This window comes from Siphateles boraxobius, unplaced genomic scaffold (assembly GCF_051911475.1).
Source record: "Siphateles boraxobius isolate OS27281-9 unplaced genomic scaffold, OSU_SipBor_1 63, whole genome shotgun sequence".
Classification (NCBI taxonomy): domain Eukaryota; kingdom Metazoa; phylum Chordata; class Actinopteri; order Cypriniformes; family Leuciscidae; genus Siphateles; species Siphateles boraxobius.
This window is the reverse complement of record NW_027509190.1, coordinates 2,846,008-2,873,284: the sequence shown is the minus strand read 5'-3', so window position 1 is coordinate 2,873,284 and position 27,277 is coordinate 2,846,008. Positions and strand designations below refer to the sequence as shown.

The 27,277-nt window shown below is 41.4% G+C and overlaps 18 non-coding genes across 18 annotated transcripts; all 18 read left to right on the top strand.

The window, feature by feature from the left end:
* Positions 1–1,058: 1,058 nt before the first annotated feature.
* On the top strand, positions 1,059–1,132 carry trnat-cgu (transfer RNA threonine (anticodon CGU)). Its single transcript has one exon. It is a non-coding gene; the product is annotated as a tRNA-Thr (tRNA).
* Positions 1,133–1,962: 830 nt separating this feature from the next.
* trnat-agu (transfer RNA threonine (anticodon AGU)) lies at positions 1,963–2,036 on the top strand. Its single transcript has one exon. It is a non-coding gene; the product is annotated as a tRNA-Thr (tRNA).
* A 139-nt stretch (positions 2,037–2,175) lies between these two features.
* trnar-ucu (transfer RNA arginine (anticodon UCU)) lies at positions 2,176–2,264 on the top strand. Its single transcript is given in 2 exon segments — positions 2,176–2,212; positions 2,229–2,264. It is a non-coding gene; the product is annotated as a tRNA-Arg (tRNA).
* Positions 2,265–3,481: 1,217 nt separating this feature from the next.
* On the top strand, positions 3,482–3,570 carry trnar-ucu (transfer RNA arginine (anticodon UCU)). The gene is given in 2 exon segments: positions 3,482–3,518; positions 3,535–3,570. It is a non-coding gene; the product is annotated as a tRNA-Arg (tRNA).
* Positions 3,571–4,106: 536 nt separating this feature from the next.
* Positions 4,107–4,180, top strand: trnat-agu (transfer RNA threonine (anticodon AGU)). Its single transcript has one exon. It is a non-coding gene; the product is annotated as a tRNA-Thr (tRNA).
* Positions 4,181–4,888: 708 nt separating this feature from the next.
* Positions 4,889–4,962, top strand: trnat-cgu (transfer RNA threonine (anticodon CGU)). Its single transcript has one exon. It is a non-coding gene; the product is annotated as a tRNA-Thr (tRNA).
* An 831-nt stretch (positions 4,963–5,793) lies between these two features.
* Positions 5,794–5,867, top strand: trnat-ugu (transfer RNA threonine (anticodon UGU)). Its single transcript has one exon. It is a non-coding gene; the product is annotated as a tRNA-Thr (tRNA).
* Positions 5,868–6,006: 139 nt separating this feature from the next.
* Positions 6,007–6,095, top strand: trnar-ucu (transfer RNA arginine (anticodon UCU)). Its single transcript is given in 2 exon segments — positions 6,007–6,043; positions 6,060–6,095. It is a non-coding gene; the product is annotated as a tRNA-Arg (tRNA).
* A 136-nt stretch (positions 6,096–6,231) lies between these two features.
* On the top strand, positions 6,232–6,305 carry trnat-ugu (transfer RNA threonine (anticodon UGU)). Its single transcript has one exon. It is a non-coding gene; the product is annotated as a tRNA-Thr (tRNA).
* Positions 6,306–7,846: 1,541 nt separating this feature from the next.
* trnat-cgu (transfer RNA threonine (anticodon CGU)) lies at positions 7,847–7,920 on the top strand. Its single transcript has one exon. It is a non-coding gene; the product is annotated as a tRNA-Thr (tRNA).
* An 830-nt stretch (positions 7,921–8,750) lies between these two features.
* trnat-agu (transfer RNA threonine (anticodon AGU)) lies at positions 8,751–8,824 on the top strand. Its single transcript has one exon. It is a non-coding gene; the product is annotated as a tRNA-Thr (tRNA).
* Positions 8,825–8,963: 139 nt separating this feature from the next.
* trnar-ucu (transfer RNA arginine (anticodon UCU)) lies at positions 8,964–9,052 on the top strand. Its single transcript is given in 2 exon segments — positions 8,964–9,000; positions 9,017–9,052. It is a non-coding gene; the product is annotated as a tRNA-Arg (tRNA).
* A 1,217-nt stretch (positions 9,053–10,269) lies between these two features.
* Positions 10,270–10,358, top strand: trnar-ucu (transfer RNA arginine (anticodon UCU)). The gene is given in 2 exon segments: positions 10,270–10,306; positions 10,323–10,358. It is a non-coding gene; the product is annotated as a tRNA-Arg (tRNA).
* Positions 10,359–10,894: 536 nt separating this feature from the next.
* Positions 10,895–10,968, top strand: trnat-agu (transfer RNA threonine (anticodon AGU)). Its single transcript has one exon. It is a non-coding gene; the product is annotated as a tRNA-Thr (tRNA).
* Positions 10,969–12,511: 1,543 nt separating this feature from the next.
* On the top strand, positions 12,512–12,585 carry trnat-ugu (transfer RNA threonine (anticodon UGU)). The gene has a single exon. It is a non-coding gene; the product is annotated as a tRNA-Thr (tRNA).
* Positions 12,586–12,724: 139 nt separating this feature from the next.
* trnar-ucu (transfer RNA arginine (anticodon UCU)) lies at positions 12,725–12,813 on the top strand. The gene is given in 2 exon segments: positions 12,725–12,761; positions 12,778–12,813. It is a non-coding gene; the product is annotated as a tRNA-Arg (tRNA).
* A 136-nt stretch (positions 12,814–12,949) lies between these two features.
* trnat-ugu (transfer RNA threonine (anticodon UGU)) lies at positions 12,950–13,023 on the top strand. Its single transcript has one exon. It is a non-coding gene; the product is annotated as a tRNA-Thr (tRNA).
* A 734-nt stretch (positions 13,024–13,757) lies between these two features.
* On the top strand, positions 13,758–13,831 carry trnat-agu (transfer RNA threonine (anticodon AGU)). Its single transcript has one exon. It is a non-coding gene; the product is annotated as a tRNA-Thr (tRNA).
* The last annotated feature ends 13,446 nt before the right edge of the window (positions 13,832–27,277 follow it).

The following is a 27,277-nucleotide window of genomic DNA, read 5'->3' as shown; positions in this document are numbered from 1 at the left end:
TTCTCCAAGCTGAAACAGCATTTAGATGTATCGTAACTGGAGGTTCCCGAAACATTTGAGACACGAGTACTGAGAGTTTCGATCCAGAAATAAATGGCTTGAGATATTCCCTTGTCCCTCAACAGAAGCCTGCACACCTTTCAGGTTTTGGAAATAATCCTGTAACTTCAAAGGGACCTATTCATGATGTAATCAGCTATTCTCCTGACATGCTACCTCTTTTAGACTTTGTATACAAAAGCATCGAACCAGTGACAGTAACTTTTGTGTGGCTTAGTTGGTTAAAGCGCCTGTCTAGTAAACAGGAGATCCTGGGTTCGAATCCCAGCAGTGTCTTATCTGTGGCTTCTAAGAGTAGTCATTCAATCATCTCTGATGTGAAAGTCTTGGCAGGAAAGACAATCTGGTCTTTTCGGTTGCAAATGAAGGTTTTAAAAAGTGTCCCGTTTTTTGGGTCCCACCAGAGTCACGAATGGTGTCCCTTTGCACAGACGTCTTTACCAGACTGACATTTGCTTAAAGCTGGGGTTTTCCAACACTTTCAGAAGCCTACGCAGCACATTTTTCTTCTTTTCCATATTGAGCACACCCAAGTCAGATCGTCCAGTACGTTACTTATCAATCAATTATTTGATTCACCTGTATTAAATGAGAGAGATAATAAAACAAATATATATATGTGGTGCAGATGCGCTTCAAGAATGGTTTGCAAGTTCCTGGCTTAGGCCTGAAATCTGCTACTACCGATTGATATGGTCAAGCCTATGGATATTTGTACAAACAAAGTCTTTACATATATGAAGAATAATACATGGATATCTTTCTGGATTTTGCCCTTTCATATCAGAAGAAGGCTCAGGAAACATTTTAGGCATGACTATCGAGAGTGTAGAGCCAAAATTAAATGAGTTCAGACATTCCCTTGAGGCGTGAAAGGCCCTCGTGTTTTGGGAAACAATCCTCTTACCTCTAAGGGACCTCGTTCATGACGTGATCAGCTGTTTTCCTGATGTGGTACCTCTTTTAGACTTGTTTTACCAACAAATTTCACAGTATCTGGCGCTGTGGCTTAGCTGGTCAAAGCGCCTGTCTCGTAAACAGGAGATCCTGGGTCCAAATCCCAGCAGTGCCTTTGGCACAGGATATGGGAGTGCTTAACCTTTTCACATATGAAAGTCTTTGCATGACGAACTGTGTTTACCTGCACAAAACTGGAAAAACTAAGAAGTGCTGCGCATGCAACACTTCCCTGAAGTGTGTCATTTTATGGTACAATGGATAGAACTTTGGACTTCTAGGATGCGAATGGAGAAATTCCCTGGTTGTGAGTCCCACCAGAATAGTCAGTGGCCTCTTTTGCTCTGATGTCTCTGTGAGTCAGACATATGTTTAAAACTGGGGTCCACAAACTACTTCAGAAGCCTACCCTTCACATTCTGCTCATCTCCCTTATTGGACACACCCACGTCAGATCATAGAGTACTCTACTAAGTAGCTCAATTAACCCTTTTGAAATAAGGTAAATAACGAAAATGTATAGCGTCTGGGAGGTTTCGAGAATGTTTTGAAAACCACTGGCTTAGGCCAGAATCTGCTACTTCCTATTGTTGAGATCCAGCCTCTGGATGTATTCAAAACAGTCTTTACAAATATGAATATATAATTCATGAAAAGCTTTCTGGATTTTGTCTTTCAGATCAGCTGAAAGCATAGCATAGATTGCTTTCCATTTCTCCTAGCTGAGACAGAGTTTAGATGTATTGTAACTGGAGGTTCCAAAAACATTTCAGAAACACGTATTGAGAGTTTCAGATATTCCCTCTTTCTTCAACAGAGCCCTGAATGCCCCTCGGGTTTTGGAAATAATCCCCTAACCTCTTTCATGATGTAATCAGCTATTTTCCTGACCTGCTACCTCTTTTAGACTTTTTATAGCAACACATTGTAGAAGGTTCAGCAAGTGGTGCTGTGGCTTAGTTGGTCAAAGCGCCTGTCTAGTAAACAGGAGATCCTGGGTTCGAATCCCAGCAGTGACTATGCCAGTGGATGTGGGCACCGCTCACTTAATCTTTTACATATGTAAATCTTTGCATGCTGAACAGTGTGCATCTGCACAAAATGTGGAAATCTAAGAAGTGATGTGTATGCAATAGCGTCTTAAAGCTTGTCTTTTGTGGCTCTGTGGCGCAATGGATAGCGCATTGGACTTCTAGATTGTGAATGGAGATATTCAAAGGTTGTGGGTTCGAGTCCCACCAGAGTCGTGCATACCCTCTTTTGCTCAGATGTCTTTGTGTTGGACAAGCATATGCTTAAAACTTGAATCCACAAACTACTTCAGAAGCATACCCTTCACGTTCTGCTTATTTCCCTTATTGGACACACCCAACTCAGATCACAGAGTACTCTACTAATTAACTTAAGTCACCTATTTAAATAAGAATAGGTTGAAATCCACTGGCCTAGGCCAACATCTGCAACAACCTATTGTTGGCCACCTACCTAGAAAAAAAAGAAGAAAAAAAAACACGCTTTCCATTTCTGCAAGCTGAAACAGCATTTAGATGTATCGTAACTAGAGGTTCCCGAAACATTTGAGACACGAGTACTGAGAGTTTCGATCCAGAAATAAATGGCTTGAGATATTCCCTTGTCCCTTGAAGGAATACAAGTTTATTAAAAGGTTTAATCTAACTTCTAATACTATCATATATAAACTGAGAAAGTTCTGTTTGTTGAAGTTAGCATTTCAGGTTAGGATGGTAAATGATATCAGCTGTGAAACAGTTTCCAGCAAGAGAATCTGGCAAATCCTGTTTTCTCCATTGTAAGTTAAATGAGTCTGATCACTGAGACTTTCTTTAATGGCTCTGAGATGGCTCTTGGAAACAGAGTTCCTGGCCACTATCAGCATTTGAATAGTTATGCTGATTCCATTGGATTGGTAATGCCCTCAGAGTAGGGTGTGTTCGTACTACATTTGCATGCTTTGTTTGAATTTATCTCCACCTCCAGAAGTCCCTCCTCTTAAAATGCCTATAATATACCATGTAAAGTTACTTTAATTTAGACGATGTTGGAATGACTGCAGCTACCGACAAGCAATAAAGAACTTCTGCTTGGAAAACTTCCACCGTCTCCTGGTCTGAGCTTCTAACTTTTCTACAAAGAAAAAGTTCACAACACCCTTATCCCTCAACAGAAGCCTGCACACCTTTCAGGTTTTGGAAATAATCCTGTAACTTCAAAGGGACCTATTCATGATGTAATCAGCTATTCTCCTGACATGCTACCTCTTTTAGACTTTGTATACAAAAGCATCGAACCAGCGACAGTAACTGGCGCTGTTGCTTAGTTGGCACCGCTCACTTAATCTTTTACATATGTAAATCTTTGCATGCTGAACAGTGTGCATCTGCACAAAATGAGGAAATCTAAGAAGTGATGTGCATCCAATAGTGTCTTAAAGCTTGTCTTTTGTGGCTCTGTGGCGCAATGGATAGCGCATTGGACTTCTAGATTGTGAATGGAGGTATTCAAAGGTTGTGGGTTCGAGTCCCACCAGAGTCGTGCATACCCTCTATTGCTCAGATGTCTTTGTGTTGGACAGGCATATGCTTAAAACTTGAATCCACAAACTACTTCAGAAGCATACCCTTCACGTTCTGCTTATTTCCCTTATTGGACACACCCAACTCAGATCACAGAGTACTCTACTAATTAACTTAAGTCACCTATTTAAATAAGAATAGGTTGAAATCCACTGGCCTAGGCCAAAATCTGCAACAACCTATTGTTGGCCACCTACCTAGAAAAAAAGAAGAAAAAAAACACGCTTTCCATTTCTCCAAGCTGAAACAGCATTTAGATGTATCGTAACTGGAGGTTCCCGAAACATTTGAGACACGAGTACTGAGAGTTTCGATCCAGAAATAAATGGCTTGAGATATTCCCTTGTCCCTCAACAGAAGCCTGCACACCTTTCAGGTTTTGGAAATAATCCTGTAACTTCAAAGGGACCTATTCATGATGTAATCAGCTATTCTCCTGACATGCTACCTCTTTTAGACTTTGTATACAAAAGCATCGAACCACTGACAGTAACTGGCGCTGTGGCTTAGTTGGTTAAAGCGCCTGTCTAGTAAACAGGAGATCCTGGGTTCGAATCCCAGCAGTGTCTTATCTGTGGCTTCTAAGAGTAGTCATTCAATCATCTCTGATATGAAAGACAATCTGGACTTCTCGGTTGCAAATGAAGGTTTTAAAAAGTGTGCCGTTTTTTGGGTCCCACCAGAGTCACGAATGGTGTCCCTTTGCACAGACGTCTTTACCAGACTGACATTTGCTTAAAGCTGGGGTTTTCCAACTTTTTCAGAAGCCTACGCAGCACATTTTTCTTCTTTTCCTTATTGAGCACACCCAAGTCAGATCGTCCAGTACGTTACTTATCAATCAATTATTTGATTCACCTGTATTAAATGAGAGAGATAATAAAAAAAAATATATATATGTGGTGCAGATGCGCTTCAAGAATGGTTTGCAAGCTCCTGGCTTAGGCCTGAAATCTGCTACTACCGATTGATATGGTCAAGCCTATGGATATTTGTACAAACAAAGTCTTTAAATATATGAAGAATAATACATGGATATCTTTCTGGATTTTGCCCTTTCATATCAGAAGAAGGCTCAGGAAACATTTTAGGCATTACTATCGAGAGTGTAGAGCCAAAATTAAATGAGTTCAGACATTCCCTTGAGGCGTGAAAGGCCCTCGTGTTTTGGAAACAATCCTCTTACCTCTAAGGGACCTCGTTCATGACGTGATCAGCTGTTTTCCTGATGTGGTACCTCTTTTAGGCTTGTTTTACCAACAAATTCCACAGTACCTGGCGCTGTGGCTTAGCTGGTCAAAGCGCCTGTCTCGTAAACAGGAGATCCTGGGTTCAAATCCCAGCAGTGCCTTTGGCACAGGATATGGGAGTGCTTAACCTTTTCACATATGAAAGTCTTTGCATGACGAACTGTGTTTACCTGCACAAAACTGGAAAAACTTAAGAAGTGCTGCGCATGCAACACTTCCCTGAAGTGTGTCATTTTATGGTACAATGGATAGAACTTTGGACTTCTAGGATGCGAATGGAGAAATTCCCTGGTTGTGAGTCCCACCAGAATAGTCAGTGGCCTCTTTTGCTCTGATGTCTCTGTGAGTCAGACATATGTTTAAAACTGGGGTCCACAAACTACTTCAGAAGCCTACCCTTCACATTCTGCTCATCTCCCTTATTGGACACACCCACGTCAGATCATAGAGTACTCTACTAAGTAGCTCAATTAACTCTGTTGAAATAAGGAAGATAACGAAAATGTATAGCGTCTGGGAGGTTTCGAGAATGGTTTGAAAACCACTGGCTTAGGCCAGAATCTGCTACTTCCTATTGTTGAGATCCAGCCTCTGGATGTATTCAAAACAGTCTTTACAAATATGAATATATAATTCATGAAAATCTTTCTGGATTTTGTCTTTCAGATCAGCTGAAAGCATAGCAGAGATTGCTTTCCATTTCGCCCAGCTGAGACAGAATTTAGATGTATTGTAACTGGAGGTTCCAAAAACATTTCAGACACAAGTATTGAGAGTTTCAGATATTCCCTCTTTCTTCAACAGAGCCCTGCATGCCCCTCGGGTTTTGGAAATAATCCCCTAACCTCTTTCATGATGTAATCAGCTATTTTCCTGACCTGCTACCTCTTTTAGACTTTTTATGCCAACACATTGTAGAGAGTTCAGCAAGTGGCGCTGTGGCTTAGTTGGTCAAAGCGCCTGTCTTGTAAACAGGATATCCTGGGTTCAAATCCCAGCAGTGCCTATGCCACAGGATGTGGGCACCACTCACTTAATCTTTTACATATGTAAATCTTTGCATGCTGAACAGTGTGCATCTGCACAAAATGGGGAAATCTAAGAAGTGATGTGCATGCAATAGCGTCTTAAAGTTCGTCTTTTGTGGCTCTGTGGCGCAATGGATAGCGCATTGGACTTCTAGATTGTGAATGGAGATATTCAAAGGTTGTGGGTTTGAGTCCCACCAGAGTCGTGCATACCCTCTATTGCTCAGATGTTTTGGAAACAATCCTCTTACCTCTAAGGGACCTCGTTCATGACGTGATCAGCTGTTTTCCTGATGTGGTACCTCTTTTAGACTTGTTTTACCAACAAAATTCACAGTATCTGGCGCTGTGGCTTAGCTGGTCAAAGCGCCTGTCTTGTAAACAGGAGATCCTGGGTTCAAATCCCAGCAGTGCCTTTGGCACAGGATATGGGAGTGCTTAACCTTTTCACATATGAAAGTCTTTGCATGACGAACTGTGTTTACCTGCACAAAACTGGAAAAACTAAGAAGTGCTGCGCATGCAACACTTCCCTGAAGTGTGTCATTTTATGGTACAATGGATAGAACTTTGGACTTCTAGGATGCGAATGGAGAAATTCCCTGGTTGTGAGTCCCACCAGAATAGTCAGTGGCCTCTTTTGCTCTGATGTCTCTGTGAGTCAGACATATGCTTAAAACTTGAATCCACAAACTACTTCAGAAGCATACCCTTCACGTTCTGCTTATTTCCCTTATTGGACACACCCAACTCAGATCACAGAGTACTCTACTAATTAGCTTAAGTCACCTATTTAAATAAGAATAGGTTGAAATCCACTGGCCTAGGCCAAAAGCTGCAACAACCTATTGTTGGCCACCTACCTAGAAAAAAAGAAGAAAAAAAAACACGCTTTCCATTTCTCCAAGCTGAAACAGCATTTAGATGTATCGTAACTGGAGGTTCCCGAAACATTTGAGACACGAGTACTGAGAGTTTCGATCCAGAAATAAATGGCTTGAGATATTCCCTTGTCCCTCAACAGAAGCCTGCACACCTTTCAGGTTTTGGAAATAATCCTGTAACTTCAAAGGGACCTATTCATGATGTAATCAGCTATTCTCCTGACATGCTACCTCTTTTAGACTTTGTATACAAAAGCATCGAACCAGTGACAGTAACTTTTGTGTGGCTTAGTTGGTTAAAGCGCCTGTCTAGTAAACAGGAGATCCTGGGTTCGAATCCCAGCAGTGTCTTATCTGTGGCTTCTAAGAGTAGTCATTCAATCATCTCTGATGTGAAAGTCTTGGCAGGAAAGACAATCTGGTCTTTTCGGTTGCAAATGAAGGTTTTAAAAAGTGTCCCGTTTTTTGGGTCCCACCAGAGTCACGAATGGTGTCCCTTTGCACAGACGTCTTTACCAGACTGACATTTGCTTAAAGCTGGGGTTTTCCAACACTTTCAGAAGCCTACGCAGCACATTTTTCTTCTTTTCCTTATTGAGCACACCCAAGTCAGATCGTCCAGTACGTTACTTATCAATCAATTATTTGATTCACCTGTATTAAATGAGAGAGATAATAAAACAAATATATATATGTGGTGCAGATGCGCTTCAAGAATGGTTTGCAAGTTCCTGGCTTAGGCCTGAAATCTGCTACTACCGATTGATATGGTCAAGCCTATGGATATTTGTACAAACAAAGTCTTTACATATATGAAGAATAATACATGGATATCTTTCTGGATTTTGCCCTTTCATATCAGAAGAAGGCTCAGGAAACATTTTAGGCATGACTATCGAGAGTGTAGAGCCAAAATTAAATGAGTTCAGACATTCCCTTGAGGCGTGAAAGGCCCTCGTGTTTTGGGAAACAATCCTCTTACCTCTAAGGGACCTCGTTCATGACGTGATCAGCTGTTTTCCTGATGTGGTACCTCTTTTAGACTTGTTTTACCAACAAATTTCACAGTATCTGGCGCTGTGGCTTAGCTGGTCAAAGCGCCTGTCTCGTAAACAGGAGATCCTGGGTCCAAATCCCAGCAGTGCCTTTGGCACAGGATATGGGAGTGCTTAACCTTTTCACATATGAAAGTCTTTGCATGACGAACTGTGTTTACCTGCACAAAACTGGAAAAACTAAGAAGTGCTGCGCATGCAACACTTCCCTGAAGTGTGTCATTTTATGGTACAATGGATAGAACTTTGGACTTCTAGGATGCGAATGGAGAAATTCCCTGGTTGTGAGTCCCACCAGAATAGTCAGTGGCCTCTTTTGCTCTGATGTCTCTGTGAGTCAGACATATGTTTAAAACTGGGGTCCACAAACTACTTCAGAAGCCTACCCTTCACATTCTGCTCATCTCCCTTATTGGACACACCCACGTCAGATCATAGAGTACTCTACTAAGTAGCTCAATTAACCCTTTTGAAATAAGGTAAATAACGAAAATGTATAGCGTCTGGGAGGTTTCGAGAATGTTTTGAAAACCACTGGCTTAGGCCAGAATCTGCTACTTCCTATTGTTGAGATCCAGCCTCTGGATGTATTCAAAACAGTCTTTACAAATATGAATATATAATTCATGAAAAGCTTTCTGGATTTTGTCTTTCAGATCAGCTGAAAGCATAGCATAGATTGCTTTCCATTTCTCCTAGCTGAGACAGAGTTTAGATGTATTGTAACTGGAGGTTCCAAAAACATTTCAGAAACACGTATTGAGAGTTTCAGATATTCCCTCTTTCTTCAACAGAGCCCTGAATGCCCCTCGGGTTTTGGAAATAATCCCCTAACCTCTTTCATGATGTAATCAGCTATTTTCCTGACCTGTTACCTCTTTTAGACTTTTTATAGCAACACATTGTAGAAGGTTCAGCAAGTGGTGCTGTGGCTTAGTTGGTCAAAGCGCCTGTCTAGTAAACAGGAGATCCTGGGTTCGAATCCCAGCAGTGACTATGCCAGTGGATGTGGGCACCGCTCACTTAATCTTTTACATATGTAAATCTTTGCATGCTGAACAGTGTGCATCTGCACAAAATGTGGAAATCTAAGAAGTGATGTGTATGCAATAGCGTCTTAAAGCTTGTCTTTTGTGGCTCTGTGGCGCAATGGATAGCGCATTGGACTTCTAGATTGTGAATGGAGATATTCAAAGGTTGTGGGTTCGAGTCCCACCAGAGTCGTGCATACCCTCTTTTGCTCAGATGTCTTTGTGTTGGACAAGCATATGCTTAAAACTTGAATCCACAAACTACTTCAGAAGCATACCCTTCACGTTCTGCTTATTTCCCTTATTGGACACACCCAACTCAGATCACAGAGTACTCTACTAATTAACTTAAGTCACCTATTTAAATAAGAATAGGTTGAAATCCACTGGCCTAGGCCAAAATCTGCAACAACCTATTGTTGGCCACCTACCTAGAAAAAAAAGAAGAAAAAAAAACACGCTTTCCATTTCTCCAAGCTGAAACAGCATTTAGATGTATCGTAACTAGAGGTTCCCGAAACATTTGAGACACGAGTACTGAGAGTTTCGATCCAGAAATAAATGGCTTGAGATATTCCCTTGTCCCTTGAAGGAATACAAGTTTATTAAAAGGTTTAATCTAACTTCTAATACTATCATATATAAACTGAGAAAGTTCTGTTTGTTGAAGTTAGCATTTCAGGTTAGGATGGTAAATGATATCAGCTGTGAAACAGTTTCCAGCAAGAGAATCTGGCAAATCCTGTTTTCTCCATTGTAAGTTAAATGAGTCTGATCACTGAGACTTTCTTTAATGGCTCTGAGATGGCTCTTGGAAACAGAGTTCCTGGCCACTATCAGCATTTGAATAGTTATGCTGATTCCATTGGATTGGTAATGCCCTCAGAGTAGGGTGTGTTCGTACTACATTTGCATGCTTTGTTTGAATTTATCTCCACCTCCAGAAGTCCCTCCTCTTAAAATGCCTATAATATACCATGTAAAGTTACTTTAATTTAGACGATGTTGGAATGACTGCAGCTACCGACAAGCAATAAAGAACTTCTGCTTGGAAAACTTCCACCGTCTCCTGGTCTGAGCTTCTAACTTTTCTACAAAGAAAAAGTTCACAACACCCTTATCCCTCAACAGAAGCCTGCACACCTTTCAGGTTTTGGAAATAATCCTGTAACTTCAAAGGGACCTATTCATGATGTAATCAGCTATTCTCCTGACATGCTACCTCTTTTAGACTTTGTATACAAAAGCATCGAACCAGCGACAGTAACTGGCGCTGTTGCTTAGTTGGCACCGCTCACTTAATCTTTTACATATGTAAATCTTTGCATGCTGAACAGTGTGCATCTGCACAAAATGAGGAAATCTAAGAAGTGATGTGCATCCAATAGTGTCTTAAAGCTTGTCTTTTGTGGCTCTGTGGCGCAATGGATAGCGCATTGGACTTCTAGATTGTGAATGGAGGTATTCAAAGGTTGTGGGTTCGAGTCCCACCAGAGTCGTGCATACCCTCTATTGCTCAGATGTCTTTGTGTTGGACAGGCATATGCTTAAAACTTGAATCCACAAACTACTTCAGAAGCATACCCTTCACGTTCTGCTTATTTCCCTTATTGGACACACCCAACTCAGATCACAGAGTACTCTACTAATTAACTTAAGTCACCTATTTAAATAAGAATAGGTTGAAATCCACTGGCCTAGGCCAAAATCTGCAACAACCTATTGTTGGCCACCTACCTAGAAAAAAAGAAGAAAAAAAACACGCTTTCCATTTCTCCAAGCTGAAACAGCATTTAGATGTATCGTAACTGGAGGTTCCCGAAACATTTGAGACACGAGTACTGAGAGTTTCGATCCAGAAATAAATGGCTTGAGATATTCCCTTGTCCCTCAACAGAAGCCTGCACACCTTTCAGGTTTTGGAAATAATCCTGTAACTTCAAAGGGACCTATTCATGATGTAATCAGCTATTCTCCTGACATGCTACCTCTTTTAGACTTTGTATACAAAAGCATCGAACCACTGACAGTAACTGGCGCTGTGGCTTAGTTGGTTAAAGCGCCTGTCTAGTAAACAGGAGATCCTGGGTTCGAATCCCAGCAGTGTCTTATCTGTGGCTTCTAAGAGTAGTCATTCAATCATCTCTGATATGAAAGACAATCTGGACTTCTCGGTTGCAAATGAAGGTTTTAAAAAGTGTGCCGTTTTTTGGGTCCCACCAGAGTCACGAATGGTGTCCCTTTGCACAGACGTCTTTACCAGACTGACATTTGCTTAAAGCTGGGGTTTTCCAACTTTTTCAGAAGCCTACGCAGCACATTTTTCTTCTTTTCCTTATTGAGCACACCCAAGTCAGATCGTCCAGTACGTTACTTATCAATCAATTATTTGATTCACCTGTATTAAATGAGAGAGATAATAAAAAAAAAAATATATATGTGGTGCAGATGCGCTTCAAGAATGGTTTGCAAGCTCCTGGCTTAGGCCTGAAATCTGCTACTACCGATTGATATGGTCAAGCCTATGGATATTTGTACAAACAAAGTCTTTAAATATATGAAGAATAATACATGGATATCTTTCTGGATTTTGCCCTTTCATATCAGAAGAAGGCTCAGGAAACATTTTAGGCATTACTATCGAGAGTGTAGAGCCAAAATTAAATGAGTTCAGACATTCCCTTGAGGCGTGAAAGGCCCTCGTGTTTTGGAAACAATCCTCTTACCTCTAAGGGACCTCGTTCATGACGTGATCAGCTGTTTTCCTGATGTGGTCTGTCTCGTAAACAGGAGATCCTGGGTTCAAATCCCAGCAGTGCCTTTGGCACAGGATATGGGAGTGCTTAACCTTTTCACATATGAAAGTCTTTGCATGACGAACTGTGTTTACCTGCACAAAACTGGAAAAACTTAAGAAGTGCTGCGCATGCAACACTTCCCTGAAGTGTGTCATTTTATGGTACAATGGATAGAACTTTGGACTTCTAGGATGCGAATGGAGAAATTCCCTGGTTGTGAGTCCCACCAGAATAGTCAGTGGCCTCTTTTGCTCTGATGTCTCTGTGAGTCAGACATATGTTTAAAACTGGGGTCCACAAACTACTTCAGAAGCCTACCCTTCACATTCTGCTCATCTCCCTTATTGGACACACCCACGTCAGATCATAGAGTACTCTACTAAGTAGCTCAATTAACTCTGTTGAAATAAGGAAGATAACGAAAATGTATAGCGTCTGGGAGGTTTCGAGAATGGTTTGAAAACCACTGGCTTAGGCCAGAATCTGCTACTTCCTATTGTTGAGATCCAGCCTCTGGATGTATTCAAAACAGTCTTTACAAATATGAATATATAATTCATGAAAATCTTTCTGGATTTTGTCTTTCAGATCAGCTGAAAGCATAGCAGAGATTGCTTTCCATTTCGCCCAGCTGAGACAGAATTTAGATGTATTGTAACTGGAGGTTCCAAAAACATTTCAGACACAAGTATTGAGAGTTTCAGATATTCCCTCTTTCTTCAACAGAGCCCTGCATGCCCCTCGGGTTTTGGAAATAATCCCCTAACCTCTTTCATGATGTAATCAGCTATTTTCCTGACCTGCTACCTCTTTTAGACTTTTTATGCCAACACATTGTAGAGAGTTCAGCAAGTGGCGCTGTGGCTTAGTTGGTCAAAGCGCCTGTCTTGTAAACAGGAGATCCTGGGTTCAAATCCCAGCAGTGCCTATGCCACAGGATGTGGGCACCACTCACTTAATCTTTTACATATGTAAATCTTTGCATGCTGAACAGTGTGCATCTGCACAAAATGGGGAAATCTAAGAAGTGATGTGCATGCAATAGCGTCTTAAAGTTCGTCTTTTGTGGCTCTGTGGCGCAATGGATAGCGCATTGGACTTCTAGATTGTGAATGGAGATATTCAAAGGTTGTGGGTTTGAGTCCCACCAGAGTCGTGCATACCCTCTATTGCTCAGATGTTTTGGAAACAATCCTCTTACCTCTAAGGGACCTCGTTCATGACGTGATCAGCTGTTTTCCTGATGTGGTACCTCTTTTAGACTTGTTTTACCAACAAAATTCACAGTATCTGGCGCTGTGGCTTAGCTGGTCAAAGCGCCTGTCTTGTAAACAGGAGATCCTGGGTTCAAATCCCAGCAGTGCCTTTGGCACAGGATATGGGAGTGCTTAACCTTTTCACATATGAAAGTCTTTGCATGACGAACTGTGTTTACCTGCACAAAACTGGAAAAACTAAGAAGTGCTGCGCATGCAACACTTCCCTGAAGTGTGTCATTTTATGGTACAATGGATAGAACTTTGGACTTCTAGGATGCGAATGGAGAAATTCCCTGGTTGTGAGTCCCACCAGAATAGTCAGTGGCCTCTTTTGCTCTGATGTCTCTGTGAGTCAGACATATGCTTAAAACTTGAATCCACAAACTACTTCAGAAGCATACCCTTCACGTTCTGCTTATTTCCCTTATTGGACACACCCAACTCAGATCACAGAGTACTCTACTAATTAGCTTAAGTCACCTATTTAAATAAGAATAGGTTGAAATCCACTGGCCTAGGCCAAAAGCTGCAACAACCTATTGTTGGCCACCTACCTAGAAAAAAAGAAGAAAAAAAAACACGCTTTCCATTTCTCCAAGCTGAAACAGCATTTAGATGTATCGTAACTGGAGGTTCCCGAAACATTTGAGACACGAGTACTGAGAGTTTCGATCCAGAAATAAATGGCTTGAGATATTCCCTTGTCCCTCAACAGAAGCCTGCACACCTTTCAGGTTTTGGAAATAATCCTGTAACTTCAAAGGGACCTATTCATGATGTAATCAGCTATTCTCTTCTTATAGACTTTGTATACAAAAGCATCGAACCAGTGACAGTAACTGGCGCTGTGGCTTAGTTGGTCAAAGCGCCTGTCTAGTAAACAGGAGATCCTGGGTTTGAATCCCAGCAGTGCCTAATCTGTGGCTTCTAAGAGTAGTCATTTAACCTTCTCTGATGTGAAAGCTTAAAGCTTGTCTTTTGTGGCTCTGTGGCGCAATGGATAGCGCATTGGACTTCTAGATTGTGAATGGAGATATTCAAAGTTTGTGGGTTTGTCATATGGGTAATTAATAAATAAAAACGTATCGATACAAGGCCCCCACTCCAGAGCATTTTTTCACACACCGGCTTGTCTTGTGGATGTCTTGTGGATGCCATACCACATTTGGAAGGTCAGGCTGTGCTGTCCTGTGTGTGGAGAATCAGGGTGTTCTGGTTAACCTGTTAACCTTCAAGGCCACTTTTGAAAAATCCCCAGAAATGGCATACCCAAACTTAAACAGATACAGTTCATGAATCCTTTGCACTAAAAGCACAAGTATGATCTCATTTGAAAGCTGACACCTAGTAGTTTATTGTAAATGTAGAAATAATTATTGTCATAATGAAAAAAAAATGTTTAAATAGCTTCAAAGTTTTGTAAAGTTATTAGAAATGTATTTTTATGAAACATCTTCATAAAAATAAAATTGAAGTTGGCCCTGGAGCAATCTAGAAATGCACTGCAGCTAAAGCCATATGTGTGACCATTTTATATTTAAAATCTGAAAATGATAAGTCTAAAACTCTGTATTTAGTTAAATGTTTTTCAAGATCATGTCAAATTACTTTATTTTGATTAGACTCTAAAATGCAAACTGATGTTTAGTCATCTTCTGAGTCATCTATTCAGTCTATTGTCTCTATTATTTTGTGGTGCAAACGAGCCCCATTCAGTGTGAGTCTCTCCTGCACACATTTACACCTCTCCAGACTGGTTATGGCTCTGAATATGCATTTCTTTTGTCTGCATTATGGCTACTAACGACTGGCTATTCACAGGCTATTCATAGGGTTTCAAACCCTAATTTCTTTTATCAAAGTTCTCACTAAATATTTGAAACTGGTATCAAATGCACTGAAACATTTCAGTAAGCATTCCTATTTAGAAAAAAATCATAAAACAATAACTGCTGGTGGCAGGTGCACCTGGGCTAGCTAGCATGTTAGCTTAGCACACCATCAATACACGACCATTTATGAGATTAAAACCATGTTTGTGCTCCAAACTTACTTTATAACGCAAGTCGAGTGTTTTAAATAATCTTATGTGATCTAATCTGGCTTCAGATAAAAAAAAATCCGAACAGAAAAAGTATTATTTATAGTGTTCTGCACGATGATGAAATCTATATCGATTAGCATTACATTATAAATATAATCTATTATTATGAAATACCTGGCATGGCTTGAAGAACACAGGTAACTCAAATATCATTGCAATCATGTTTATTGTCTTCAAAACATCTTTATCTGCATGTTACAGCGATCTCTGTCAGCTACTTTCTGTATCAGTGACGTCCTGGAATGTCACATGACTATGGGTCTTCTTCGTGGTCCATATATGGACTGTTATTGTGCATATAGCGCCCTCAGGCTATTGGTATGAATTGAAAACACAGCACATCTCAGTAAGAAGCGATCATAATGATTACATCGACGCATTTGGGTATAAATTCAACAAATATTATTCCTGTCTATAGAAATATGATGTGAATCTATGAGAATATATCAATATTTCTCCAAGTCTGCACATTTTTTGAGCTAAAGCCCTGAGGGACGATGTTTTGTGAATCGCTGTCATGACGACAGCTTGGAGTGTTTTTTTATGAATGGACCAGCTGACGCTCATAATTCATATTAAAGGTATCGACTCATTTTTCCATTTCATAACTCCTGACACAAATTAAGACATAACTGTCACTATAAGTTTCTCAGAATACAATAGTGGTCAAATACTGAATCTTGAGTATTATATCTTTTTAATGATGTATAGTTTGTCAAGGTATAACATTAAATCTGATAGTAAATTTGAACTAAATAAAAAAAAACCGCTTCAGTGCGCCGACGCTCTGGAAACGGTTAACAGGTTAACCTCCACCAGCTGCATGGATGTTCCTCCCATCACCAAGCTGTTGCCCAGTACAAGCTGCCTTATCCTGCGATAGTCTTGCAGGATCAGAGACAATCTTGACAGGGCTCCCTTGCCTTTTCTTTTGGGGCTTGGGTGGACAGTGCAAAGTCTGATGAAGATGGTCTCCAGCAGACGGCAACAGTCAGGCCACTGAGCAGGTGCGCTGCTTGCACCCAGCACACATCTGGTGGTGCTCTCTACACCAGGGTGAGTGGGCTTCTTCGGGACCTTGAAGCGTCCACTCAGCAGTCTCTTTCGGCATCGACTGTCTTACACCACCCGTTCCTTGTCCCGGTCATCCAGGTTCTGCCAAAGAGCAATTATGGTGTTGGCTTCCTGGTTGGTCAGGCTGAGGGCTGTGTGGTCCCGGAGATCCACCAGATATTCTGCCAGCTGGTCCACATGTTGATAACCCGGGATATTTTGGTAGTCAACAGCCTATTAAAAAACACAAACATGCAATACAATTATTACATCACATCTGTCTAATGCATAATTCCATAACTGATTGTGTTATTTTCCTGTTTATCACCGTAAAGCACTGTATAGTACAAAGCAGAGAGAGCGCCATTCTTGACATTTTACAAAGCACCAAATAAATAAAGATGACTTGACTTGATGTGTATTTGCAGCTTACAAATGAATTTAGGCTGTACTTTTAAATGTAAAATATGTGGAAAGTCTGGATTTAAAGCACTGGATGTTAATTCATCATAATTATTCTAGTTAATTTGAAAGACATACAAAGGAGTAGTATTTACCGTCTCTTCTTCATCATCATCCTGACCAGCATCCTCTGGCTCTGAGGGGAGAGTTGAAACAGATGTTTCAGAGGGAACAGGTGTGACAGCAGTCCCTGAGGGTCCAGGTGATGAAGGAGACTGTGTGAGGACAAGTTTGGGGTCAGGGACCAGTGAAGGGGATGTGGAGCCCAGTACAGGTGTGGCACTGCTGGTGACCAGGGTGGAAGAACCCAGTGTCAGTGTGGAAGAGGGTGGTGACAGAACAGCCTCCGGATCTGCTATTGTGTGATCCTCGCTGATGTCACAGAAGCCCTCATCTTCATCTCGCTCCTCCACACTGAGGTCCTCAATGAGCTCTGCTGTCTGCTCAGAGTCAGGATTCATGTCCTGCAGTGCCTGACCAGTCTGCTGGAACAGATACTGCACTCCAATGAGCTCACCTGAAATAAAAACAATAAACAAACGGAAATTAAATAGAATGTTGTGTATCATATTTGATACATTAGGCTTTTGTAGTAGCTCATAAAGTGTGAGAATATAGAGCTCATCGTCAAGGAGAAAAAAAACAAAACAGTTTTATTAAGAGGCCAAACACGTTTAATTATGGGGGCAAAACATGAAATGAAATGCAATACAATGATGATTGAGAGAAAAGTCTGATGATCATTTTGATATTTACATGTAACATGATTTTCTAATCAAGTGAACCCAAGCTGCTTCAGTCTAGTAACTAGTCATTAAATATTACTAACAATATAAAAGTTATTCTTACAATTACTTTATAAAATCAGTAAAGGTTTTACAATGAAAAGAAACGTGAAGCACGAGCTGAAGGTGGACGCTTTTACAATTATACTAAAAGACTATAATCAATCAGACGACAGAGGGCATGTTTCCTAAAAATTTTTGATCATGTTGATCATTTAGAGTCCTTTAGAAACTTGCATATCAATTATGATACAATCGACTCTATAGGGTTAAATCTGACATATAGACGGAGGTTACACAGAAATTGCAAGTTGATAAAATAAAAAATATATAAAACAATTCTCACCGGTGTAACATGCAGGGGGACAAGACGTGGGGACCACTTTCCTGCCAAACAGCTTTTCATAATTGCCGTTTACACAGGTAACAAGTTCTCCTGTGTAGCTGCGCAAAGCTGATAGCTCCGATGACAGGGAAGCAGCCTCCCGGTCCTGGTTCCACCGGTGTAGACCCTCCAGCAGATAAATCTGAAAGTTCAGACTGTTTGCACTGGTCCCTGTAAATAGACACAACAGTGTTTAGGAGGTGTTAAAGGAACACACAAAAACACTTAATGCTCTTTCTTTACACCTGCACAGTGTGTGTGACAAAGACAATACCTGGGATGAAACGGTTCAGGTGTAAATGAAAGGACTCGAGAGAAGTGGAGCCTCTGGCACATCTGTAGGTCTTCAGAAGCACGCCTCCCTTGTTTAGGCTCCCTGTCTCTGTATAGAGCACAACACCAGGGGGGTCTTGAATGCATTTCACATGCTTCTTCTGGACATTCCAGATGTGCTCCATCCTTTCTCGGTCCAGGAGAGGAACACCCAGGGAGTCTTTGCCCTTGCTGCTCAGGAGCTCTGTAAGCAGCCGCTCAAGGAGAAGGATGGTAGTCTCCTCTCCACAGGTCCTCCTCCGGCAATGGAGTGCCAGCTCATGCCTGGTAAGATGCTTGTTGACATCTTCATCTGTCAGCGCAGGCCAACCCTGGGATATCAACAGCTCTCTCTTTGCTTTGCGAAGCATAGAAACATCAGCCGCATCCCACTCAAAAATGCACGCTGACAGCCGTGACATGAAGATGGGATACAGCTGATGGGCATCAGTTGTACACCCCATGGCAATCCTGCGCATAAAATGCCAGATGTCCAAGCGAATCATGAGATCAGGCCACCCTCTGAATCTGGTTTTCAGCTTGGTCTCACCCACATCAGTGCAGCAGCCACAGTCCACGTACAAAACAGCAGGTGGATCCACACTAGCCGGCTGGTACCTTTTCACCAGACCATCGACCATCATGTCCAGTCCTGCTCCTTCCTGTGCTGTCAGCACACTCATGAGCACCTGACCAAACTCATTGCCAACAGAGGTAAGCCAGAGTCCCGTTCCCCTTGCCGTCCCAGCCAGCTTCTTAGTGATCTGCAGTAGATGACAGGAAGCATGCAATGCAATGAAACATCACACCATGTAGAATATGATACTCATGCTCTTATAATGATATAACAGTAAACACCATAAATTAACAAAAATCCCCTGCTAACCTTTTTAGTGGAATCCATCTTCAAGACTGAACCATACGTAGATGTTATCCTTGCATGGATTCATCCAGCCTTGTCAGGATGTCTTGGCTGTACACGGTGAGCAGCCACTTGCAGCTTGGGACCACTGTAGGCTCTGGGGGTTCCTGGAATTGTATTTGCAACACCCCGGGTCGTTTGAGGAAGTCCACACATTGGGTGGTGTACCGGGCCATACGCTGGAGCCACTCCTCACTGTGGTTCTCACGCAGCTGTTTGATGACACGGGACTGTTGCCTAGGCCACGCTCACGCAGGAGCCGAATGACTCTCATATCACAGGCATACCTTAGGAAAAGCTAAATCCACACATTCATATATTTTACACAATTGTTTTGTAAAGTATTTGCAAACATATGTGATGATGGGCTATCAACTGGATGTGGAATTAAAGTGTACTTACTTCCGCGTGAGGATGACCCGAAATTCAGAGCGATTGCCCAGATCCAGCTGTTGCAGGACAGTCTGACTCCAGGACACATGCGAGGCTTTACACTTGGTACAGATGAGGGTTTCTGTGACCATGTTGTACATCCTATCGATGTCCAGAACCTGCCGTGCCCTTTTGTGCAGACCGCCTCCAGTCAGCTGATGCTGCCCGCAGGCAGAATTGGGACAGAGAGCCTTGATCTTCCAAAGCTTGTACGGCATCCACAGCAACAGAGCAAGACAAAAAAATCTGTCTGGAGCTGGAGCCTGGTTGTAAATAAGTGCTGGCTGTGGTGGGTAATACCAGAGCTGTAGGTTGTCTCGAAGCTCTGGTTTTCCCTTGGGCCCCATTTTAAAAAGCCTGCTGGCAATCCACCTGTGATCCTCTGGTGGCAAAGTGTCCGACCACAAACGATGCAGTCGAACTAGAGATGCATCTTGCAGTAATGCCCCCGAAGGAGTAGTCTGTGAATGAAAAAGACAAAACATTTAGTCTAGCAGGTCATTTATTTAATTACCGCTTTATCTATCCAAGACTACCCTCATATAAAATAGAAAATATTGGATGTCAAAAACGTACTTAAGGTTATAGAATAAAATGTATACATTTGTTCCAATAGTTTTCAGAATTGTGTCAGCTGCTAGCACTAATTTGTGTGACTACTGAGTTGTGACAGTTAATATGCAAATTCAATTATTTTGGACCAATAAAATTTGAAATTACTTACCGAGACAACATGCAATGAAATATAATATATGTTGCATATATAACAAGAGAAAGAAACAGTCATAACTGTCCAATAATTTTAACTAATCCTAGATGGAATTATACAATACTGTTTAAAGGTCTATGTTCAGTAAGATTCTTTTTGTTTTTGAAATATGATTAAAATACAGTCAAAAACAGTAATAGTGGGAAATAATATTGCAATTTAGGATCGCCCCTTATTTGAATCTGTTTTCAAAAGTATTTACAGTTTTTTTCAATCGCTAACAAGCGCTTACCCATACTTCAGATACTTTTTCCTAAACTCTTAACACAGACTCACACCAACAAAACACAATTGGCCAAATTGATAATTTTCTTCTCAAGAACACATTTTGTTACAGATTTTTATGATTGTTTACACACTAAAATAAAAATTTCCACACAATTTGCAAAATTCTACTCCAATGAGCAAAACCCCTCCGCAGATTTGCACAACATTACACACAATGTCTGCCTTACCCTTTTAGCAAAACATTACACACGGTGATTTGTAAAACTCTACACACATTTTCACACCTTAGACACAGATAAGGATTGTGAGGTTACTTCCTTGTCATTACAAAGCCCCGGATTGCCATTGACCACACTAATGAATGAATTGGATATGCACATCCATCAGGCGTGGAAGCACACATGTGCTAATTTGAAAACGCATCACTCAGGAGTGCTATAAAAGGCAGCAGGTGAGTTCACCTGTCTTCAACAAAAATGGAAGGAGCTAGAAGAAGAAGAAGAAGAAGAAGAAGAAGAAGAGTGAGAATAAGAGGGGGGGCTCAAAGAGGAGATGAAGGAGGTAGAGGAAGAGGAGAAGGAGGTAGAGGAAGAGGTGAAGGAGGTAGATGAAGAGGAGAAGGAGGTAGAGGAAGAGGTGAAGGAGGTAGATGAAGAGGAGAAGGAGGTAGAGGAAGAGGAGAAGGAGGTAGAGGAAGAGGTGAAGGAGGTAGAGGGACCATGGACTGACACCGATGGAAGCTGGACAAAGAGTTCAACCAAATCTCTGGTTGATACTGTAACTGAATAGTTACAGTATTCTTGTTGCTTTTACAGCAGTTTTTCTTCAGAGTCAAACTGTATGTACTTCATGCAGTAATTTTAATTTGTCTACAGATTTTATTTTTTTCATTGATTTCATTGTTGGTTGATTACTGTAACTGATTATGGTAAGAAATACTGTAAATAAATACTTGAAATATGAGTCTGCAGAAATCAGTGTTGTGCAGTGCTTGGTAAGTTTATAATAGGCCTATTTGTGTACATTCTCCCTATATCTCAAACTAATCATGAAGAATGTTGTTTGTGTGTCACAATTTTTTTTTTCATCTAAATTATCCCTTACATAACAATGTCTGGCCAAAAATCTAGCACATGCTATTTCCTAAAAATAGTATTTTTACAAATGTGTTTTTTATTTATCACAACAGTGTGAAACTGGTTACAATAGTGTCTGATCATTGAGGACTGTGTTGGTTAAATGAAAACTAATAGCATTTTCACAAATATGTGTATATCTTTTGACTGAAGTGTGTATGTTTTGACAGAAGTGTGTCATTTTCCAAACAATCTAGGAATTATGCCAATTGAGTGTGGTGTTTGGATAATTGTGATTACATTTTGAAAAAAAGAACCCGGTTTTCAAAATTGCGTGTAAACAATTGAAAAAAACTGTAAATATATACTAACTCTTGTAAGGAACTCAGCTTTTTGGAAATATTAATAATCAATAATATCTTGTTATTATTAATTATAAATATTTGGGTCAGTTAATTGGATTAACTTGATGTGGCTGAATTAATATTACAATCAATTAATCAGTTCTTCCAACGAACTCTTTTGATTATTAATTTATTCTAAGAAAAGGGTATCTTCCATGGCCACCGAAGAATAATTATTTCTTCGCCTGTACTTGTACTTTGAGCCAGTAGCAAAAACCGTGATGGTAAAGTGACTTGTATTGCAAGCAAAACAGAACCAAATACATATTATGTACAAGTTTTATTAACTAAATATAGATATTTATATGAATATAAATAAACTAAACAACATACACACATGAATACATAAATAGGTTAGTGATAGGATGAAGTTGGAAACCGGAAGAGGGTCTATGAGAAGAACCATCAGAATTTCATTTTACACATTTCATTGAATTGAATACTTGCATTTGTAATGGGAACAATTCTTGAAGTTGTTGAAAATTGAAGTCGTTGATGGTTCCGGCAGTGTCAAGTGGAAGTTGGTTGAGCGTTCTCTTTCTCCAGGACCGCATGGCTGGTTTGGGCAAGGCCTGGGACTCTGTTGAGGCCCAGCCGAGCACCCAGGAGAAGTGAGGAAGTCGGAAGGATGGGTGATTGGAGTCGTTGTTGGTTGGAGTCTTTGTTCCAAAACTCCTGAGATTGTCCTTGGTTCTTTGTGAGAGAGTCTTCTCTCTTTTCCATGAGGCCGGATCTGGTTGGAATCGAGGCCTGCTGGGCCCTGGGGCCCCCGTGGAGGGGGAGGGGGCTCCCCAGTCTCACCAGAACAGTGTTGCGGCTGGATGAAAAACTAAGAGAGGCAGGTCACATGTGGACTGTCTCTAATAAGGCCTGGAGAAGATCCTCCCCTAAGGGTTGAACTCGACCAATCAGAAAAGGGGACATGTCTGAGAGGGAAAGTGGCTCTTAGTTGATTTATGGATCTTTGTCCCAAGGAAGATTATACCTTCATTAATGCTAAAATAGCTATAACACATCCACACTGCATTCTAGAAGAAGGTGATGTACATCAAAGTGTGAGTCATTAAATGAGGATTAGTTAGGTAGGAGGCACTATATAGGTGAGGTTACATTGATCGTTAGTTTGTTGTATACCAGGATACATACCATAATATATACCTAATAGTACACGAGACAGTAAACCATTTACACTGTTTCTTTCACAGTTTTATGCATGTTCATTTATAGATCAGTTAGTCTATGATTAATGCAGCAAAGTCTGTTTTAAAGAGGGTTTCTGTTTCATAGTCTCTCTCTTGAGTATGTGGCCACATTCCTCAGAGGTCGTAAAATCTCCTTGTCATGTCCTGTAACATGACACTGTTTCTGCCCTTGTGTTTGTTCATTTGGGCTGTGTGAGGAGTTTCATAAACCTTTGTATATAATGAATAATTAGTATGTGTCTGATTGGTCCATACCCTACAGATCCCCCCTCTCGATCGTTGTTGTCCCCCCTCAAGGACAACCACGAGCGAAGTTGGAAGTGCAGAGAGATCGGACACACACTTGTCATAGAAGGCTGGAAGGCCATGGTGGCCTCTGGTTGCTCGTGTCTTCTGGAGCGGTGGTCGTTCCACGGCTGGTGATGTGGACAGTAGCCAAGTCCAGGTCTCTGCAGCAGGTGTTGAGGCAGCAGGTGTTGGGACATTCTGAAGTTCATTAGTTTTGTGGCAGGTGTTTCCTTGTGGTTGCAGGAAGTGGTTAGGCCTCTATGTAGCATAGAGAGGTTTTCAAGCTGACATGGTGCTGGTGGCCGGAGGTCAGAAGGTGGTTGTTAGCCTCTCAGTCACGAGAGGTCTGAAGGATTGAAGTGTTGTTCTGTCCTTATGGTGGTGCCGACGCAAGCTTGCCTAAGCTGGGGTGGGCAAGGAGTCGGAAGCTTGTACCTTACAGGACTCCTCGGGTGAGTCCTGTGCAGGGAGCTATTTTGCGTGTGTCAGCGGCTCCAGTAACTCTGAGGCAGGTGCGTCCAGCTGTCCTTGCGGAGCCTCAGATTGACACCTGTGTGAAGGGTATGGAAGAGGATGCTGTCGTTGACAGCCGTGGTCTTCCTGTGGTGTTTGCAGGTTGAGGGTGCTGTCCTCCATGGCTTCTCCAAGGGGCTTGGCTGGTACCTGGGTTGTTGCCATGGTGACAGTTCTGTGCTGGTCCTGGGCATGCTCAGTCCAGCTGCATTGAATCTGGTTCGAACCTCAGTGTCTAGCTGGTCTGTAAGGCTTTGGCCACAGGTCCGCTCCTTGTGGGACGCTGTGATCTATTATGTGAGGTTGTTTACCTTCTGTTTTATACCCATAAGGTGGGGTAAGGAGATGAGAATCTTGATCACCCCAGTGTGGCTGTAACTCTGGCTTGGGTCATGGGTCGTTTGTCCTCTTCTCTCATGGTGCAGTTCCGTTGGCTCCGGTGCCGTCGGATGTCAGCAGCCATGGGTGGAACAGTGTTCCTCGCGATGGCTTGTCAGTCTTTTCGTTCTCCTAACCGGTTAAGGTCAGGTTAAGCAGAGGATCTGCAACATTTTGGCACACCTGTGGTGAGAGACTAATGCATGACCCTAGAAAGTTCAGAGCCACGGTTTAATGGGTTCGCTAGATATGTAGCATAAAGCTAGGTATTTCATGTGTAGCTAGCTAGTGAAGTGTGTATTGTATCCTTATCATCTTAGCTGTGAATGTTAGGAGGCTAAGACTTGTGTGGTTCCGAGAGTATTTCCTGGAAAGGGCATAGCCGAGATGAAATAAATGACTTAAGATGGTTCTTATGACTAAAATATTTCTCTGGACTTAACTGGTGGTTCACTACGGCTTGACGAAGTGAAGAATAGGAGGAAAAAGGACAGCTTTCCTATTCAAATTATGCTTATTATCAATCCTCAGGACTATAGTTATGCCCTAGTAATCGTTGAAGTTACTTGTGTTGCAGGGTCATAAAAATTAGTGCACTTGTTGAAAATAAACAAAATCACAAATAAAGGTGTCTCTGGTTCCTTTCTGGGCCCTATGGGAAATGGAACCACATTTGAACAAGAGAAGAAATGGAAATAAATCATATACATGACAGTATAGACAAGTGAATAGCTGACTGCTATTATTATCGAAGTAAAATAAAAATAAAAAGGACTTAAGTAAGTGATCAAAACAGCCGGAATGATCTGAAATTGAGAGTAATCAATAGCACTAGTGACTAACCTTTAGATTTGCCTGGACCAAAACTCCATAGTGGGTCACAGCTGTTGCGTGTTTAAGACCACACCGTGTGTGTCCCTCCAAAGGTTTAGTCAACATGCTGATGAAAATTCTCATAACTATAAGAATTCTTCTCTAGCTACACAGCTTACATGTAATTAAACTTGGGTTTAATTGACAGGGCATCTGCAAATTTAGCCTACAGCGCTCAGCAAGGACTATGCCTAAACTAGTGAAGGTGAAATTCAGCTGAGAAGATTTGAAAGTAAGGAAAGAGAAAAATTAGAAACCCTAAATGGGGTTAAAGAAAGTATTTTAGAATACTTTGCGCTGTATACATAAAAGCTGTAATTAAGGCTTCAAGTAAATGATGCTAACCGCTAACTGTAGAAGTTATTATGTAGCTTAGCCTAAGCTGGATGGATGCTAGGTTAGCTTAGCTTAGCCTAAACTGGATGGACGCTAGGTTAAGTTAGCTTAGCCACCTAGGCTGGTTTGTTTACAAGATGACGTCACGAGTTAGCACTTCCTGTGACAAGTCGTTGTCATGGGAACCAGTGCATGTCAGAACAATTCAACAGTCCATGAAGAATGTCCGCACATTTTAAATGAGTTATGCATGTTTAAACGGGTTAAAAGGGGGCGCCTATACTTTAAATCTTTCAAGAACTTGATGTTACATTCAGTAAAATGCAAATGTGTTTTGGCATTTGCAAATTTTACTCATGGAACTCTTCTCTTTACTGTACGCAACTTATTCTATTTGTTTACAGAGTAAGGAAATAGATTTGCTGTAAGTCAAAGCTTGTCTAAGCCTATATAGTTACGTCCATCTCGTGCATAAATACTGACTTTTCAGCGAGTAAACAGTTTTGATCGCTAGGTAGCTCTCTGCTTGTAGATGCAGCCAAAATTTAGGTGAATTTACATCAACCTAACAATAATTTGTAAGGTCTTTACTTTGTAGAAAGGGGAGCATCACCCAAGTCTACGTGTATATAACACTGTACTGAGATTCCTTCGTCAGAAACAGATTAAGCAATACTGCAATTTGGATTCCTTCAACCAAAGCAGACTAATAAATACCGGTACAGTTTGCATGCCGCTGAGATGAGATTCCTTTGTCAAACAGACTTACGCTTTAATGCTGAAATTACCGATACCAGTTAAGACCCCTTTTTTTTATTTTTTATTATTATTATTTTAAGTAGAGATGTCAATTCCAGCTATCGTTTTATCTGCATTTAGACAAGCCAGCAGCTAGTGATCAAAATGTGTATCGCATATCATGTCCCGTTTGGATCGGAATGATCAAATAAGCACTTTTTTAGGATAACAGTAGTTACGAAGGGGCTCTAGGTCATGCTAGTTTTCCTGTAACCCTTCATTGTCATGGAAACTAATGTGTAGCAGTGCCAATTCAACCAGCATGTAGCAAATGTTTGTTTCAAAAGAGTCGTGCATAGTCTGTTGGCAGGTAAGGCTTACACGTCCATTCAAGATTTCCTTTATATCAGTAAAATTCTACTTTTACTAATGCAGAGTCTTGCTGCTCTTTGAGCACACATTTTCATCTACTTTAAAAGTTTTATGTCCTATGTTGACCAGGGACTTTTTAGCAGAGTCTTGCATTGTTTTCATGCTGTGTGCCTTCTGGCTTTGCAGTTCAGAATCAATGGGGTCTTAGGAACCTTTTCTGGGGAGGCCTTCTGTGTTAGAGGCCTTCTGCATCAGGTCACGCATCGTTGAGTGGGCATTGCGTGGGGGCAGGTGAAAATATGGTGACTAACTGGTTTTGGAGGAAAAGTTTCTTGAAGCTGGTGTCCTCCTCCGTCACAGGTTCGTTGTAAGTTCCACAGAAAACTCGTTCGGAGTCGGTGGTGGTAGCACAGGCCCTTCTAGGTCTGTCCTGCTTGGTGTTTGGGCAGGGCCCAGCTGGGCTAGATGTGTCTAGATCAGATGGAGTCTGTCTCGGTGTGCCACACCGGCTGCAGGTGCAGACTGCAGGTGAAAATCAATGTCTCGTGGATTGGCAGGGATGTCTCTGACCTTTCACTTGAGATTGTTGAGTGTCACTTCATGTGCCATTTCAGGGATTGTCTGAGTTACCTTTTCCTCCTGCAGCTGCAGGGGCTCTCAGGACACTGTCTGGTGAAGTGTTAAGCCGAGGGCTTTGGCTCCTCCCCCCCTTTGTGCAGGGCTGGGGAA